This window comes from Pavona decussata, unplaced genomic scaffold (assembly GCF_977016875.1).
Source record: "Pavona decussata unplaced genomic scaffold, jaPavDecu1.1 SCAFFOLD_38, whole genome shotgun sequence".
NCBI classification, from domain to species: Eukaryota; Metazoa; Cnidaria; class Anthozoa; order Scleractinia; family Agariciidae; genus Pavona; species Pavona decussata.
This window is the reverse complement of record NW_028145460.1, coordinates 3,612,117-3,630,238: the sequence shown is the minus strand read 5'-3', so window position 1 is coordinate 3,630,238 and position 18,122 is coordinate 3,612,117.

Sequence of the window (18,122 nt, the reverse complement as noted above, 5' to 3'; positions counted from 1 at the left end):
ATCCTGATGCCTTTGACCACCCAGCCCCTCTGGAATTTCCAATTCTCTCCTTGGTGGGGGGATCCTGCTGGAATACTAATACAGTTTTCAGGATGAGTTTTTGTGCAGTTTATTTTCTCCACAAATTATCTTGCACATAGCCTAAAACCAAGCTGCATCATGTGTGTAGTCTTCAGCTTAGTTTCCTTATACAGAATAATAAAACACTCCTTCACGGTTGTATTAACCTACTTTGTTATAGACATAAAGAATTACAAAAAGGATGGACATATTTAGCACTATAATAACGATTACCACACACCCCTTTTCAAATGGCAAATTGTTTATAATACACTTCAGTAGCAAGAGCACAACTGGGCTCCTAATTTTCCTGTCTCGTCGATGGCGCTTCTACTGATAAGTATTGCAAGTAAGAATCATAATTTAACACAGGAACATCAGAGAAACGCCGGAAGACAGGAATACAATGGAAGCGGAACTCCGACACGCCTAAAAATTGACATAAAAAATGTTCGTGCGTGACTACTGAGTAAAAATCACCACCAGAAAACACACACTAAAAAACAGACAAACAGACAAAAACTGACCTTGAATGCAGCAGATAGTAGATTGGGACAAGGAAAACACCGATCACGATCAAAACGTTGTCTCCAGTGATGGTATTCCTGTGTTGGCACCGCTCGAAGGGAAAAACCTGGTATGGACGCGACCTCTCACCAGTTTTCCTTTGCGCGCAATCGATTTATGGGTGCGTTCGATTGACCCTATTCCGGTTATAGGAATACATACATTGATTTCAAGCTGAATCCCTCAAAAGAGGTTTTTGGAGTTACAGGATTCCAAATTCGCTCCGACTTAAATTATCATGTGTGCACTCAGCGAAAGTTTGCAGAAGTGTCTTCCCAAATTTACTTAAAAAGAGAAATCTAACAGCTATTCCGCTTATTCTTATTCCGGAATACGGTCAATCGAAAGTAACCTTAATTGTGACGTCTCCGTTAAGTTGATCATTCCCTCTATTCTCCAGCGTGGGGACAAATAAGTCAGTTGAATGCCCTGGGGTGTAAGACAAATGCCCCACTTCCTGGGCACTAGCAGATATCAACACTGCCCAAGATATAATATTCCATGTTTAATCTTTTTGTGTAGCCTGAATTTCAACCGTCCCTGCACGTCATCTTCCGGAGAGAGCGACCGAGAAGTAGGAAGTGCCATCTCAAAACGTTTGAGTACAATTATTTAGGCAGTAGTGTCAAAAATAAAGCAAGCTGCACTCGAAAGCGAAACACCCTGACTCGAAAGCCTTGGAAAACTAAGCACCAAAGCTAAATAGATTCAAACTGGAATATTTTTAAAATACTTTTCAGCAGAATGATACCGAAACATAGGAAAACCATTCATTACATTAACGTGTTATTTACACATTGTTACCTTTCACTGAACGTTACTGAAGACAACAGTCTTGTGAAGTGCTAACTGAACCAATTCAGCTATCCAAAGCCGCCAACAATCAGAGTATGACACAGCCCTTTTGCCCGCTATAGTTTTTCCGGTGCAGTTTCGGGATCTATAGCTCAGTAACACCTCTAGGTGATCATGAAGCTGACCAGCTTGCATAACTTGGTATCAGGGGTGGGGGGGGGGGGGGGGGGCAAGGGGACCGCTGTCCCCGCTTTTTTCTTGCATATTCTTAAAGTTTTTGTAACCGTCTTTTAAATAGTATTATGCATTCAATTGTTTTAAATCCTCTTAAAGTCTGTCTTCTGAAGCCTTAACTTTTGGTCAAAAATGCTCCCTAAATGCTGCAAAGTAAAGCTATAACTCCGCGAAAATGAATTTTCTATTGCGGTAGGGGGGGGGGGGGGGGATCTTTCGCTCTCGCTCTCTTCGGCCCCCTCATTCTTACTGGAACCGCCCCTGGGTGTCTCAATTACTATTCAAAGGGAAAATAAGTGGCCGCAAAGGTTGCACTGCTCGGGAAGCACGACAACGAGATCTGCCTGTGAAAGTCAGACATTTTTTCTACGACATGATATTAAATCTCTACCAGATCCTCAGGGGACTTCAATATATTCATCGACTGTACCGAGCTACTAGTCGCCAGTCTAATCGCTCAAATTGATGGAAAGAACGAACATTCACTTGTGAAGGTTTCTGTACATAGTCTTATCACGAGCCGTAAACTCGAAAACTGACATTCCAGTTATTCATAAAATCTCGGAAAAATAGCAAACAAAGATACTCTGTGTGAGCATAATGGATCTCACTTTCATAAGAGTTCGGAGACCACGCATTATGTTAGCAGTTTTTCGAGTATTTTAGTATAGGCATTATTCGATAAGCGTGAGGGGGCCTGAGAACGAGGCTGGGTAACAAATAATAATAATAATAATAATAAAAATAATAAAAGGTCAGCTGAAAAATTACAGCTCGTATTAACATATGTGCAGTAGTAGCAATAACAATATCGAAATATGGAAATATACCTACATATAAAGTGATAAAATTGGAAAGGCGGGATATTTTAAAAATACTCAAAGGTCTAATACCCAGGGACAGGAAAGTTTCGAGGGCGTTTAATTTCGCGTATTGCCGTTTTCTTCTTCTTTTTTTCTTTTCTTCTTTCAGTTTTTGTATAACGAGAACACTTAAACTTTCACAAATTTGGATTCTAGATTTTACCACTTGAAACTATGACAAGTTTTCGCGAATCTCGTGCAAGTTCCTCAGTGTCCGGAGAGAGGGTACATGGAAAGAAGTAAGTAAGTAATAATAACAATCTTTACTAAGGATTCCAACGTCACAAAACAGTGGTTTACAGAAAGCTAAAACTAAAGACAAGCAAACGACGAAATCCACGCGCTGTTGATAAATTTCAATCTGGCCGAAGTATTCATACCAGGCAGCAAATACTACTTGCATGTAATGGGTAAACTGTCATGTCGAATATAATGAGACCAATATCTTCCCAATACAGAACGAAAAATCTTGTCCAGAAAAGTCCTTCATTTTTATGGTTCTTTGATAAATTTGCCGATAGCATATCACAACTCAATATGGCAAACGCGCGTGAGGAGAAACACAACATAAAGGTTTTTTGTTGTTGTTTTCATGCCACTTTCGTAGTTCGAGAAAACAGGGATTAGGTTCTTACTAACACAAAAAGTTTACTTTTAATCTTTTTTCTATTCAAATATTCAAGTCTACGAGGCCAGACTCAGAGAGGCACTTAAATTACTGCCCTTCATTTCTTCATGGACCCATCAAACTGCTCCTTTTCATTTCATCATGGACCAATCAAATTGCTCCTTCTTTTTTTCATCACGGACCAATCACAATGCTCCTTTTATTTCATCATGGATCGTTTTCGAAGGCGACCAACTACATAATGCATGACTTAACCTACATAATATTTCCTTGGAGGAAGAAAAAAAATAAAACAATTTTAATTACTATACAATTTTTTTTTTACTGAGAATGGCACCTGTATCGAACAAACAAGGAAACAAGCACAACCATTACATTTACATTTTGATAACGGGATTTAACTGAGGCGTAGTTTTGCCGATAATTAGGTTAATTAATTACGTTTAATTAATAGACAAACTAACACGGAAAATTCATTTATGTTTACCAAATTAAAATTCAGTTAATCGAAATACTGATATGTTAAACTCGAAATTGGTAAATTTCGGTTGCCCTGCTTGGCGACCAACTACATAATGCATAACTTAACTAAGTGATATTTTCTTGGACGAACAAAACGAATAAAACAATTTTAATTACTATAAATTTTTTTTTTTACTGAAAATGGCACCTGTATCGAACAAACAAGGAAACAAGCACAACCATTACATTTACATTTTGATAACGGGATTTAACTGGGGCGTTGTTTTTGCCGATAATTAGGTTAATTAATTACCTTTAATTAATAGACAAATTAACACGGAAAATTCATTTATGTTTACCAAATTAAAATTCAGTTAATCGAAATACTGATATGTTAAACTCGAAATTGGTAAATTTCGGTTGCCCTGCTTGGCGACCAACTACATAATGCATAAAACAATTTTAATTACTATACAATTTTTTTTACTGAGAATGGCACCTGTATCGAAGAAACAAGGAAACAAGCACAACCAATACATTTACATGTTGATAACGGGATTTAACTGAGGCGTTGTTTTTGCCGATAATTAGGTTAATTAATTACGTTTAATTAATAGACAAATTAACACGGAAAATTCATTTATGTTTACCAAATTAAAATTCAGTTAATCGAAATACTGATATGTTCAACTCGAAATTGGTAAATTTCGGTTGCCATGCTTGACTTTCATTGCACAGCAGTTAAAATACTTCTAAATCAAAACAGAACATAACATTGAAATTGAGCAAGAAGTATCGTGAAGAACAAATGAGCAATACTACACCACCGCTAATCCTAGATAACACCTCTGAGAATTATTAAACATGGCATTCCACCATGTAGAAAAAGGCAGTAAAACGTGTTACAACATTACTTTTCTACGTAACTTCCAAGTTTTGTTAGATTTTATCTTTTTTTTAACGGTAAAACTGAAGACACAGTATTCCTTTTATAATTACCACCATACCGCTAAACCTCGCACGGTCAAGTCATGTGTGACTTGCAAATTGTGTCTATGTTTTTCCAAATGCGTGCCTTCAAGAAACCAAGCACGTTCTATTGCGCTGCACACTGCGTTTCTTCTCCTGTTTAGAGTTTCTATAACCTGCCTTCTTCGATCAGCTATCTCCGCGGGGGTCCTTTTCTTCTTCCAACGCAATTCTTTTTCGTCCCATATCGCTTGTTGCTTTTTCGCAACGTTGTTCTCGATGAGTTTGGCGCCCGGCGTATCTCTGGGCCAGAACTCGTTTATGGAGACCTCTCTTGACTTGCTCATTTCGTTCTTGACGATGTCTCCACCTGCAGTGCTGAATATCTCTCGTCCGGGTTTTTGCGTCGTCACAAAAAGAGCCATTCGCTCATCAAAGGACAAAGCTTTATTCGGACTTTGCCGATCAAAGATCAATCCATGGTGTATTTTTCTTCGTCGGCGGCAGCGAAAGAGCGACATCATTTACCCAGGCAATGGAAAAGTAAAAAGCAGAAGGACAAAGGAAGATGACTCTTACAGAATGGTTGGAGCGCGTGCGAGCGTGATTTCTCGCTCTAAAAATTAAATGCAGGAATATTTTCCGCAACTTACGTAACACAAAAGCAGGTCATTTGTAAGCGGCAAGGGAATAAAAGTATATCACATCCCTTGTTCAGTGGAAAAACACAGTCACTCGACTCTCCATTATCAATTTTGGCAGTTCATTCTTGAATGAGCCAATTCAGCAGAAGGTCAAACGTTGTACAGTTACGGTAATATCAAGGCACACAGGTTCTTCCTTCGTTTGATTGCTTTGAAAAGAAGATATTCCCCAGCAGTTATACAGATCAAATTAAAGACATTGGTTGGCTTACGCAGAACAAACGCCGTGTCATGCCAACGCCCTCGAACGGTGACGACAGTGAGCAGGAGAGCCTGGAACGAGTGCGGTGAAGAGCTGAAATTCGCTCTGACCAGGGGTCCGTTTCTCGAAAGTCCCGGTAACTTATCGGTCCCGATAAGTATGTTTTAAATGTTTTCCCGCCGATTACACAGTGATTACAGACATGGTACTTGGCCAATGTTTTCATAGAATTGTAAGATTTCAAAGCTAACAAAAATCGACTTCTGTTATCTTCAAAGACGCTTATCTGGGCCCGGTAAGTTACCGGGACTTTCGAGAAACGGACCCGGCGGGAAAAAGCTCTCCCCTCCCATCCCCGGAGACTCAGGGGCAGCTAGTCGGGTGGAAGGGATTTTCATGGGCGAAAGTTTACTACAAGAACGGGAGAGAATTTCGCCCATGAAAATCTCTTCCACCCGACTAGCTGCCCCTGCGTCTCCGAGGCTGCTACCCTCCCTGCTCCGACGAAGGACGAACGCCAGAAACGTCAGCACCCGAATTTCTTTATGGTGGCCAAATTACCTTATCAACTCAGTTAACAAAACCTAACGTTCTTGTTGATATTTGCGAGAGATAACGGTGAATGAATGAAGAAGGAAGGAAGGAAGGAAGGAAGGAAGGAAGGAAGGAAGGAAGGAAGGAAGGAAGGAAGGAAGGAAGGAAGGTAGGAAGGAGGGAAAGAAGGAAGGAAGGAGGGAAGGGAGGAAAGAGGGAAGGAATGAAGAGATAAGTTCACCCTTTAAATACTCCTCCATGTTATGCATTGTTTTTTTTTTTAACGTCTTTTGCGTCTCGGACCGAAAAAGCAACCTTGGGAAGGGTCGTTACCTTGGCAACGAAGTTGAGATCAGGGTCACAGAAGACAAGACCAACTCGTGCGAGAATTCGCAAACGAGGTTTTGCGTGTCCACCGACAAGATTTGTTGAACAAATGACTAGTGTTTGACGTTGGTGAGAAACAAAGAAATATTCTCAACTTGCGTGTCCCCTTTTGCCGCTAGCCAATCACTGGTATTTTGACAAGATGTGTAGGATAATTGAATTGAATTTGACGTTCGTGGTGGGGTGAGGCACAAAGAAAGATTCTCAACTAGCTTGTCCCATAAGCCGCTAGCCAATCACTGTACTTTACTAAGAGATTTTGGCTTTCGGGGGTTGGGTAAAACGTATTTTGCACTAAAAGCAAGCAAACATCGTACACACTCATGCATTCGTTGCAACTGTCAACAGTTGATTTAGTTAAGTTAAGGTGTCAAAACTGATAAAATTCTCTGTTTTCTGCTCCTAACGAGCCTTGTACTCAGTAATGGCAAACTTTGGATTTCCGCGGCGAAGAAAAATACATCACCGCTTGTTTTTCGATCAGAAAAACACTGACAAAAGTTCGATGGCTCTTCACAAGAGGATGAGCATATTTGTGACCGAAGCTGAACACGCCGGTCTACAGAAATTCAACTGTGATACCGACAAGAATGAAGAGGGGAATATACACAAGCCAAAAGAGGACTTGGCAAACGGAGAGAGTTCGAGAGAAAACGATAAAGTCAGCCAAACCGACAAAAAGGTCGACCACTACATCATGCCAAAAAGACCGCCAGTGGTGTGGGACGAAGAAGAATTACGTTGGAAGAAGAAAAAGACTCCACAAGAAATGGCGGAGCGAAGAAAGGAAGTTGTGGAGACACTAAAGAGGAGGCGAAACGCAGTGTGCCGTGAAATAGAACGAACATGGTTCCTTCAAGGCGGGTATTTGGAAAAACATAGACACAATTTGCAGGTGACTCACGATCTGACCGAACGTGGTTTATTAGTATGGTGGTGAGGTGCATCAGTTTGTTTAAATTTTTCCGTTTCTATTTAACCGTGTTTTACTGCAATTCTGTTCGCTCAACTTAGCTTATTAGTTTAATTTAATACTGCCGGTATTCAGTGAAGAAGCGATCCTCGTTCTTTTAATTTCCACAGGGTTTAGAATTCGTGAAAGTCGCGCAAAATTTACTTAATGAAAGCAACTCTAAACCACAAAAACCATTTCTTCAATTCTTTCTAGTCTTCGCGCTTTTTTGATATTATATTCAGTGAAGAAGTCGACCTCACCATTCTTTTAACTTTCACAGGGATTAGAAATCGTGAAAATAGCGCAAAATTAACCGGTTGAAATTCTCACGATACAGATACCAGCGAAGATTCCTACAAAACCTTGTCTAACAAAAAAGTAAGGGGTACATCACAGCCGTCTATTTGTGAAAATTTCTGTTATGTGGATGAATTTTCGTGACCGTTAATATTGCGCGAAAGTAATGAAATTAAATTCCTGTCTAAAATAATAATAATAATAATAATAATAATAATAATAATAATAATAAAAATAATAAAAATAATAATAATAATATATAGTGATTGTGGATGGATGGATGGATGGATGGATGGATGGATGGATGGATGGATGGATGGATGGATGGATGGATAGATATATAGATAGATCTTTTTATTTTCCGATGGAATTCTATCAAATTAAAATAAATACGTATTCAAATTTGGTTTTCACAGGATCTCTAATAATTATCAGAAATATGAACAGTGCAAGCATGGGGTGGAAAATTTCATTTGTCTTCGTTATAGTGTTTTCAGAACAGATAACATTCCATACGTAATATTAATTTGTTCTACCTTGATTATTTCACTGGGCGGTAGAATGGCTTTTAAAAGAGTCTAAATGATTCTTTTTTGTAAATTAGTTAATTTTTACTTACATGTCCTGATGAAGGGCGTACAAAAGAAATTGTTGCTTACCAACCTAAGAGTCTATAGATCTATCTCAACTTATGTCAGTGAATAGAAATTGGTTTAGCTTTCATGCAAGTGCAAACTTTTGAATAATTTCCTGTCGATGTGAGTCTATTACGTTAAAGGGAGAGGTTCACGGTTTTGCGCATGTCCATGAATCAAAATACTTTTTCGCCTTTGCTCGCTATGACCCGAGCCTGTTTAATTTAATTCGTTGTTTATGAACCATTCGGAAGGCAATAGGCAACTCGGGTGGTAATTTTTTCATATGATTGCGTTATTTCGCATGCAAATAACTGTAAACACATCAACCGTGGAGTAAATCCTACGGGTCAACACTAAATTCAATATCGACAATATGAGTACAATCCGCTAGCATTTTCTGTGAATTTTGGTCATCAGTCATTTTGCTTGGACTAATTATAGAATGTGATTACTGAAGTACATGTGAGAGGGATGTTTAAGGCCATGAAGTTGATAAGAAAGAGAAAAAAGCGATTAGGTTCATGCACATGCGCTGAAATGTGAACCCCTCTCTTTAATTTAAAGTATCTTTTAAAAGGCCCTTTCCATTTCTCAGAACTGGTCGACCAGTTCAATCATTTCGCAAACGGGATGCATCGATGTAAACAACACTTTACATGTCACTTTTTTTCTAATTTCTTCAAAATGGGGCACACTACTCTCACAATTCCAATAATCAGTCCTTCAAATCGGTATACAGTACTCCATTTACGGACTGACCGGTCTCTGACCGGCCAGTCTGATAAATATATTTTGGTCGTGTTACATCCGATATCGGGGAGCAGGGATAGCGCAGTGGTGAGAGTACTCGCCTCCCACCAATGTGGCCCAGGTTCGATTCCCGGACTTGCCGTCATATGTGGGTTAAGTTTATTGTTGGTTCTCTTCCCTGCTCCGAGGGTTTTTCTCCGGGTACTCCGGTTTTCCTCCCTCCACAAAAACCAACATTTCCAAATTCCAATTCGACCTGGAACCCACGGACGTCTTTGAACGGGCTCCTAGAGCTCTTTGGTGCTACGTGGGGAAATAAATTACATATACATTTACAATTTTTTTTTACATATCAGATAAGTTGTCAAATTATTTTTAAGGCCGCTTTGGGGAGTGTTCAATAAATATTGTGTTGTATTGTATTGCATTATTTTGAGTTTCATTTGTATCATCTTCGTGTCACTTTTGTGCTTATATTAATTCGAAACTTCCACATCTCCTGTCCGGGTGACCCCCAGGCGTTTGAACTTTTCAAACTCCGTGGCTTGTTCAAATTCCCGTCGCGCGGGACCAAAACCCGTTCAAATGCCCCATACCCCAGCGCCGAATTTGACGATCAAATGCCCTTCCCCAAAACATATGTTCCAATTGCTCTTATGCACTATTTGAAAACTGGCTGATTTACGTTCAATAAAATTTTATATGCATACCTTCGAAAACACTGCAAAGGAAGTTGTGAAGACCCTTTCTGGAGAGGTAATTGCTCATTCATTATGAACCACGTGTATTCCACCGGACAAGAAAAAAAAGGTGCAACTTGACACTTCAGGTTAAAATTTCCCACCCCACCCAAATGAAGCTCAAATCAACCACCTCCTGGAAGGCCTTTTGCGTCAAATGCCCTCGTCCCATGCCCGGCGGGGGTTGGGGGGTGGGCGGGGGAAAGGAAAAATGTTAAAGGTCCGAATTGATCGGCAATGTTGCCTAGCATGGAACGTTTGACCGATTTTTGGCTAGGTATTCTGGCTAAACTTTGGGAATGGGTGCGTTCTTCTTCGCCTCTGAAAAATCATGTCAAAGGGCCTCATTTTGGCTTGGCGAGAAAAGTCCGCGGTACAGAGATTAGTCCAGGTGAGGTTCAACCGTCAACTCAACTTTCACATTCACCTGGTAGGAGAGTAGAAAATGCTTTAACGAAGACAATATGCAGATTTATCTTCCATGTTTCCGACAGTGTCGAATCAACCAGTCATAAGCGAAATTGCGCAACATTTCCAAGCAAATGCCCAACATGGTTAAAGATTTCAAAGGCACTGAATTACGATAATTTACTTCAAAGGCCTTTCCCAACAATTATCTAATTTCTCTGTTCTTCAGTCATTTTCAGACTTAAAAGCTGTCTTCTAGCATTAAGACACAAGAATTCAAACAGTCAGTGGAAAACAGAGCTTTGTTCACTCAAAAAATCTTGAAATATGAAGACGTGCTCGAACACCAATTTATCTGCTCCTTTGTTCCATAATGATCACTGACCATTGGTTGATTGGTAACAATAAATCAATATTTGAAACTCTTTTGTTCTCCCCTAATTAAATAACGACTATCTGGGTGGTAACGCGGTCTACTTTTCCTTTAAAGAGGCTACATTTTGTACTATACTTTTGTACTATACTTGTTAAAATGCCCTAAGGAAGTAATCCTTGAGATTTCAGTGGTGAATGTGAAAGTTGAGTTGACCGGCGGTTGAAACTTACCTGGACCTTAGGAGGACTTATCTCTGTACCGAGGACTTTTCTCGTCAAACCCAGCAAAATGAGACTCTTTGACAGGATTTTTCACAGGCGAAGAAGAACGCACCCATTTCCAAAGTCTAACCAGAATGCTTTGTGCGATTCTTCGCTTTCTGGTCCGAAGGTGGGAACTGCTGTAGCTGCACGCCATGATGGTTCAGCGTCGAGTAAAGTGTCTTCTGATACTCCTGGCAAAACAGAAAGGAATCAGATAGCACCAACTAACAACAACAACTTGGCGGTTCTCGAGCAGATTAAAATCAGTAAGAGAGAGACGAAGGGTTCTGAAAGCGCGAAGCAAACAAAACGAAGAAGAGGCACGGCTAAAGAACGAGAGGAACGAATGAGGAGGATCGTCGAAACGCTGAACAGAAGGCGAGACGCGATTTGCTCCGAGGCAGAGCGAAATTGGTTCCTTCAAGGGGCGTGCCTGCAAAAACATAGACATAATTTGCAAGTCACTCATGAACTAACACTCCGCGGTCTTATGTGTGACTGTACTGAACCGTAACAAGGTAGTTTCTTGGCAATTTAACATCCTCTAGTGCGTTCGAGAATTTACACTATAAATTATTGAAGTCATTACAAATGAAAGCTTTACAAGACCGCTATTGCAGTCTTTACTCAACTAACAAACTGTCAAAAATGTATTGTTTATACCTTGAAGAAAAAGTTAAAATGTTCTGTTTTTCACATTTATTTCTAACTGGCAAATCAGAAAACTATCCGACAACTTATTTTCGCTATATTGACATTTCTTAACTCTTCATTTTCTCGAATCTAGAAAATCCGATTTAACAGTTTCATATTTTTAAATCCACATGTTAACATGTCCAGAGGAAAAAGTTACTTTTTGCTCCTTGTTCGCCTACACTCAAATGTCATTCTTAATGTACATTGCTTAAATTTTCATTTTAATTATTAAATCAGCGGTGTCAACTGCGATATTTTTAGTTAGACATTTTTAAGTAGAAATGCCTATGTGTTGCCCTGTATATATGAGGAGGTTACATATCTGTACCTTAGTTTCATAAAACTACCCAAAATTGGTCAAAATCGGTCAACAGGCTACTGGCCAGAGTGAAAGCCTTTAAGTGTGGGGGCATCTGCGAAGTGTGGGGAACCGCTCCAGCTCCAACATGGATATTTAGGTGAATTCCTGAAGTCAAGATTGTTTTTGAAGGGGCTTTGGGGGCGTGGCATGTGGGGACACGCAAAAGGAGTCGATATACTGAAGTGTGGAGCAATGGTATCTTAACCCGGGAGGTACTCATCCACAAAATGAGCTACATAGGTATGTGCAGCACCAAAGGGTTTGGTTTCTTAGCCGTTTTGGTGTCAAATAGAGCATAGATTTTGGTCATTATGGTCTATGAGTCTGAAAATGGGTATGGATCCTAGAAACCAAGTATGAAAATGATTATGAATTTTGGAGGCAAGCTAAATTAAAGAGGACTGAAAATTAATTTGCATAGTTTGAACTGAAATAGGGACAGGGTTTGAGAACCAAGCTACACCTTCCCCCCCCCCCCCCCATAAGCGAAATTGCGCAACATTTCCAAGCAAATGCCCAACATGGTTAAAGATTTCAAAGGCACTGAATTACGATAATTTACTTCAAAGGCCTTTCCCAACAATTATCTAATTTCTCTGTTCTTCAGTCATTTTCAGACTTAAAAGCTGTCTTCTAGCATTAAGACACAAGAATTCAAACAGTCAGTGGAAAACAGAGCTTTGTTCACTCAAAAAATCTTAAAATATGAAGACGTGCTCGAACACCAATTTATCTGCTCCTTTGCTCCATAATGATCACTGACCATTGGTTGATTCGTAACAATAAATTAATCTTTGAAAATCTTTTGTTTTCCCCTAATTACATAACAACTATCTGGGTGGTAACGCGGTCTACTTTTCCTTTAAAGAGGCTACATTTTGTACTATACTTGTTGACTAGTTAAAATACCCTGGGGAAGTATTCCTTGGGATTCCAGTGGTGGGGTGTGTAGCTTGGTTCTCAAACCGTGTCCTTATTTCAGACCAAACTATGCAAATGTTCAGTACCCTTAAAGTTAGCTGGTCCCCAAAATTCACAATCATTTTCATACTTGGTTTCTAGGATCCATACCCATTTTCAGACCAAAATGTTTAAAATTTATACCCTATTTGAAACCAAAACGGCTAAAAAACCAAGCCCTTTTTTTCGCGCCGCACATACCTATGTAACCTATTTTGTGAGTGAGTACCCCCCCCCCCCCCGGAGTTAAGATACCATTGTTCCACACATCAGTATATCGACTCCCTTCGCCTGTCCCGACATTCCACGCCCCAAACGCCACTCCAAAACTATCTTGACCTCAGGAATTCACCTAAATATCCATCTTGGAGCTGGAGAGGTTCCCCACACTCCGCAGATGCCCCTACACTTAAAGGCGTTCAATCTGGCCATTAGCCTGTTGACCGATTTTGACCAATTTTGGGTAGTTTTATGAAACTAAGGTACAAATATGTGACCTGCAGATGTATACAATATACAGGACAACATATAGACATTTCTACTTGAAAATTTCTAACTAAAAATATCACAGTTGCCATTGTTTTAACAATTAAAATGAAAATTTTAACAATGTACAATAACTAAGGATTTGGAAATTATTAGGTGTGAAATTATATTACTTCATTCACTTCCTTTCTTTATATAACATTACCGATCTTATTATAATTTACATTTGATAATGATGACATGTCGTCGCCGAAACGTTATGTTTTATTATCGCTACTTTTTATTCTGAAATGTACAATAAGAATGAATATTTGCACGTAGGCCAACATTAGGGGCGAAAACTAATTTTTTTCCCTCTCGATAAGTTGATAAATGAATTTTAAAATACGAAACTGTTAAATGCGGATAAGTTGTCGAATAATTTTCTGATTTGTTTTAGAAATAACTACGAAATAACACTGAGAACATTTCAGTTTTTATTCAAGTTACTGAAACAATACATTTTTGACAGTTTGTCAGTTGAGTAAAACCTGCAATAGCGGTCATTTTCTCTTGTAGCGGTCTATTAAAGCTTTTATTTTGCAATGATTTAACTATAAAAAATTGCGATAATGTTGAAAAGTTTAAAATGTTTAAATGTTTGTAGTGTAAATTCTCGAACAAACTAGAGGATGCTAAATTGCCAAGAAAGTACCTTGTTACAGTTCAGTACAGTCACACATTAGACCGCGGAGTGTTAGTTCATGAGTGACCTGCAAATTATGTCTATGTTTTTGCAGGCACGCCCCTTGAAGAGACCAGTTTCGCTCTGCCTCGGAGCAAATCGCGTCTCGCCTTCTGTTCAGCGTTTCCACGATCCTCCTCATTCGTTCCTCTCGTTCTTTAGCCGTGCTTCTTCTTCGTTTTGTTTGCTTCGCGATTTCAGAACCCTTCGTCTCTGTCCTGCTGATTTTAATCTGCTCGAGAACCGCCAAGTTGTTGTTGTTAGTTTGCGTTATCTGATTCCTTTCGGTTTTGCCAGCAGCATCAGAAGACACTTTACTGGACGCTGGACCGTCATGGCGAGCAACTACAACATCTCCCACTTTCGGAACAAAAGGCGAAGAATTAGACCAGGTATTCTTGCTAAACTTTGGGAATGGGTGCGTTCTTCTTCGCCTGTGAAAAATCATGTCAAAGAGCCCCATTTTGGTTTGGCGAAAGAAGGCCGCGGTACAGAGATAAGTCCTAAAGTCCAGGTGAGGTTCAACCGTCAACTCAACCTGGTAGGAGAGTAGAAAACGCTTTAACGAAGACAATATGCAGATTTATCTTTGATGTTTCCGACACTTTTAAGTCAACCAGTAATTAGCGAAATTGCGCAACATATCCAGGTAATTACACAACATGGTGAAGGGGATCTCAAAGGCAATCACGATATTAAATTTCTTCAAAGGCCTTTCCGAACAGCTATGTAATTTCTCTGTTCTTCAGTTATTTTCAGACTTAAAAGCTGTCTTCTAGTATCAAAACGCAAGAATTCAAACAGTCAGTGGAAAACAGAGCGTTAAATTGATCTCTCAAAAAATCTTGAAATATGAAGACGTGCTCGAACACCAATTAATCGGCTCCTTTGTTCCATAATGAATCACACTCATTGGTTGATTCGTAACAGTAAATCAATATTTGAAACTCTTTTGTTCCTCCTTAATTATACAGCTTTTTCAATTAACGTTGTCGGATTAAAATCAAGCTACAAGACAAGACCGCAATGTTTTGTGGGATTATTTTTTATGAATAATTTCATCAAAATCATCCCTGCACGTGCAGGTCATTGTACTGCTAATTACAACCTATTGTTTTCTCCAGGCATGACTGATTTTGATGAACTTATTCATAAAATTCCTATGTAAACTTTCGGTCTTGTCTTTTAGCTTCATGCTTTGAACCGACAACATTAATTGAAATAGCTGTATAACAACTATCTGGGTGGTAACGCGGTCTACTTTTCCTTAAAAAGAGACTACTTTTTGTACGACTCGTTAAAATAACTTGGGGCAAGTAATCCTTGGGATTTTTGGTGGGTGCGCGTCTAGGTTCCCCAAACCCTGACCTTACTTCAGACAAAAATATGAGGGAGCAGGGATGGCGCAGTGGTGAGAGCACTCGCCTCCTACCAATGTGGCTCGGGTTCGATTCCCGGTCTAGGCATCTTATGTGGGTTAAGTTTGTTGTTGGTTCTCGTCCCTGCTCCGAGGTTTTCTCTCCAGGTACTCCGGTTTTCCTCCCTCAACAACAACCAACATTTCCAAATTCCAATTCGACCTGGAAACAGTAGATGGAAGAGCCACCCCTTGGAATCCACTAAAATTCCCATTTTTTTCCCACGCCCGATAACTCGAACCCTCGGTAACTCGAACCTCCCACTAACTCGACGCCATTTTCGTTTACCTTCAGGTCATTTTCTATATAATCTTACCCTCGATAATTCGAACCATACTTGTCAAGACGAGACAGGTCAAAACAAACAGTACTATACTCCAAAACATTGAATTTATTTTGATGCAGCCGTGTGTGTGAGTCCAGTTCAGGGTTCACTGGTTTAGTATACAGTAGCCCGGCAATGTTCTCTTTTGTACCTAGTTTTCTCCTGTTGCTTTTCTTTCTTTTGTTTCACGTTACGTTAAGTTCCGATTAATTTAGAGATATTGTTCTGTTCTCACTCGACTTCTCTATAATTAAATCTGATTAAAATGTACACTGTATGAATAGAAATACCAAGTAAACACCGGTTTTTAACTTGTGAATGCGCGCATGCGCAATGAAGGAGTTATCGTGATGTGGGCTGAATTTCACTCGCTCGCTCGTTTAATCAGCTGTAAACTTTACATTAATTTAATCGGGATTTAATCAAAATCATAAATTATTCATGAGTCTATGTATAGTGCATGTATTCACCACCACCCGCCATTACGGGACAAAAAACAAGGACGTAAAATCAACTCAACGAATAACTTATTCTTAAGGGAAAACACTGGTAAGTGGTGTTATCTGCTAACTCCTTCCATTGACCGAAACTAGAGTGAAACTAAGAGACAACTTCTCATTTTGGTGATTGAAAGCGCCGCGTTGAAACCCGCTCAAGGCCGAGATTGTCGTCAAAGTCAACAGGGATTTCGCGCAAAACGGAAGCAAAAAATATGATGGAGAAAACGTCTGACGATGTTCCCTGCTCATTCGCATTCGCGAGTTGGCTCAAAGGAGCCTTTGATTTCCCTTATATCCATTCATTTGTTCTCAACTCCCAATAGCTCGAATCTTTTTCAATTTCCGTTGAAGGTTCGAGTTATCGGGAGTCGACTGTATGTAATTTTCCGACATAGTTTCTAGCATCCATACCCATTTTCAGACCAAAATGGTTAAAATCTATACCCTATTAGGAACCAAAACGTCTCAAAAACCATACCCTTTGGCGCCGCACATATGCAGCTTATTTGGGGAGGGGGGGCGGGGGGAATGAAGTACCTCCCGGACTAAGAATATACCATTGTTCCACACATCAGTATATCGACTCCTTTCACGAGTCACCACATTCCACGCCCCCAAAGCCACTCCAAAACTATCTTGACCTCAGGAATTCACCTAAGTATGCATGTTGGAGGGCGTGAGGCTCCCCACACATCGCAGATGCCCCCACACTTGGTTCTTACCTTCGGTTTCATTTGCATAAAGCAACTAGAGGAATTCACTCTGGACAGTAGCTTGAGAATGCAGCTACATCTCATTGCTGCCGGCCGTTAAGGACGTTCGCGAGGAGATATCGCCCCTTGCGGTTGGGAGAGATGAGAAGAAGGCTACCTGAAGCATTTTGTCACCTGTCTGTACCCAAATGCAATGCACCGGGGTGGTAAGAGACAATAGAGATGTAGAATTATGTTTACGTTAAACGGCCAAAATGGCCGTGTGATGTTTCTCCTACATTTGCCGCTCGCTGCTTTCATTTTCCCAGTATAATTGAGATGTTTTCAGTTAACATCAAAGGTCATAATTATTTAGCACTGTTCACATCTATATACCCATTTTTTTAAAGTTAGTTCTCTCCGCGCCATGAGGCGCATAAGGCTGCAACTTTCGTTTTCCAACCAGTCCTGTCTTTTGCTGCAGTCCTGGCTTCAGCCCAGCTGGTCCACCTTTCTTGTCTGCACTCTCTTTCCACTGTCCTCCTCCACGTGATTTTAGGTCGCCCCACTTTCCTCTTTCCCTCGGGTTGCCACCCCATTGCTACCATACAATCATCGCTCCTGTCCTTTCTAAGCACATGGCCAATCCAGTTCCATCTTTTCCTTCGTATTTCGTCACTTATCTTTCTCACGCCTGTTATTTCTGAAATTGTGTCGTTTCTCATGCGTTGCGGCCACCATACTCTCAATATCCGTCTTAGACACGAATCTCACGTTTGCCTTTTGCCGTAAACTCTAACACGACTTAATTTTCTTCGTCGACAGACACAACAAGATATCGGCCTGCCATCCTCAGGTGCTGTCGAGCCACTAACCTTTGGTCAAAAGACCCTGAATTTCTGACCACAAAATCTAAACTAAATAGAAAAAGAATCCAAAAGATAAACTACTGTTTGAGCAAAAAATACGCGTAAACAACTCAGAGGAAAAGGATTTTTTTTAATATTGATAATGTTGAAATGACAGAGTCAAAGTGAAAATGAAGTAATGATGAATTGTACTGCTATACTCAGGTTTTCAACTGAGTGTCGAAAGTACTTCGCGTTTGGTTTGGTTTTGCATTACTAC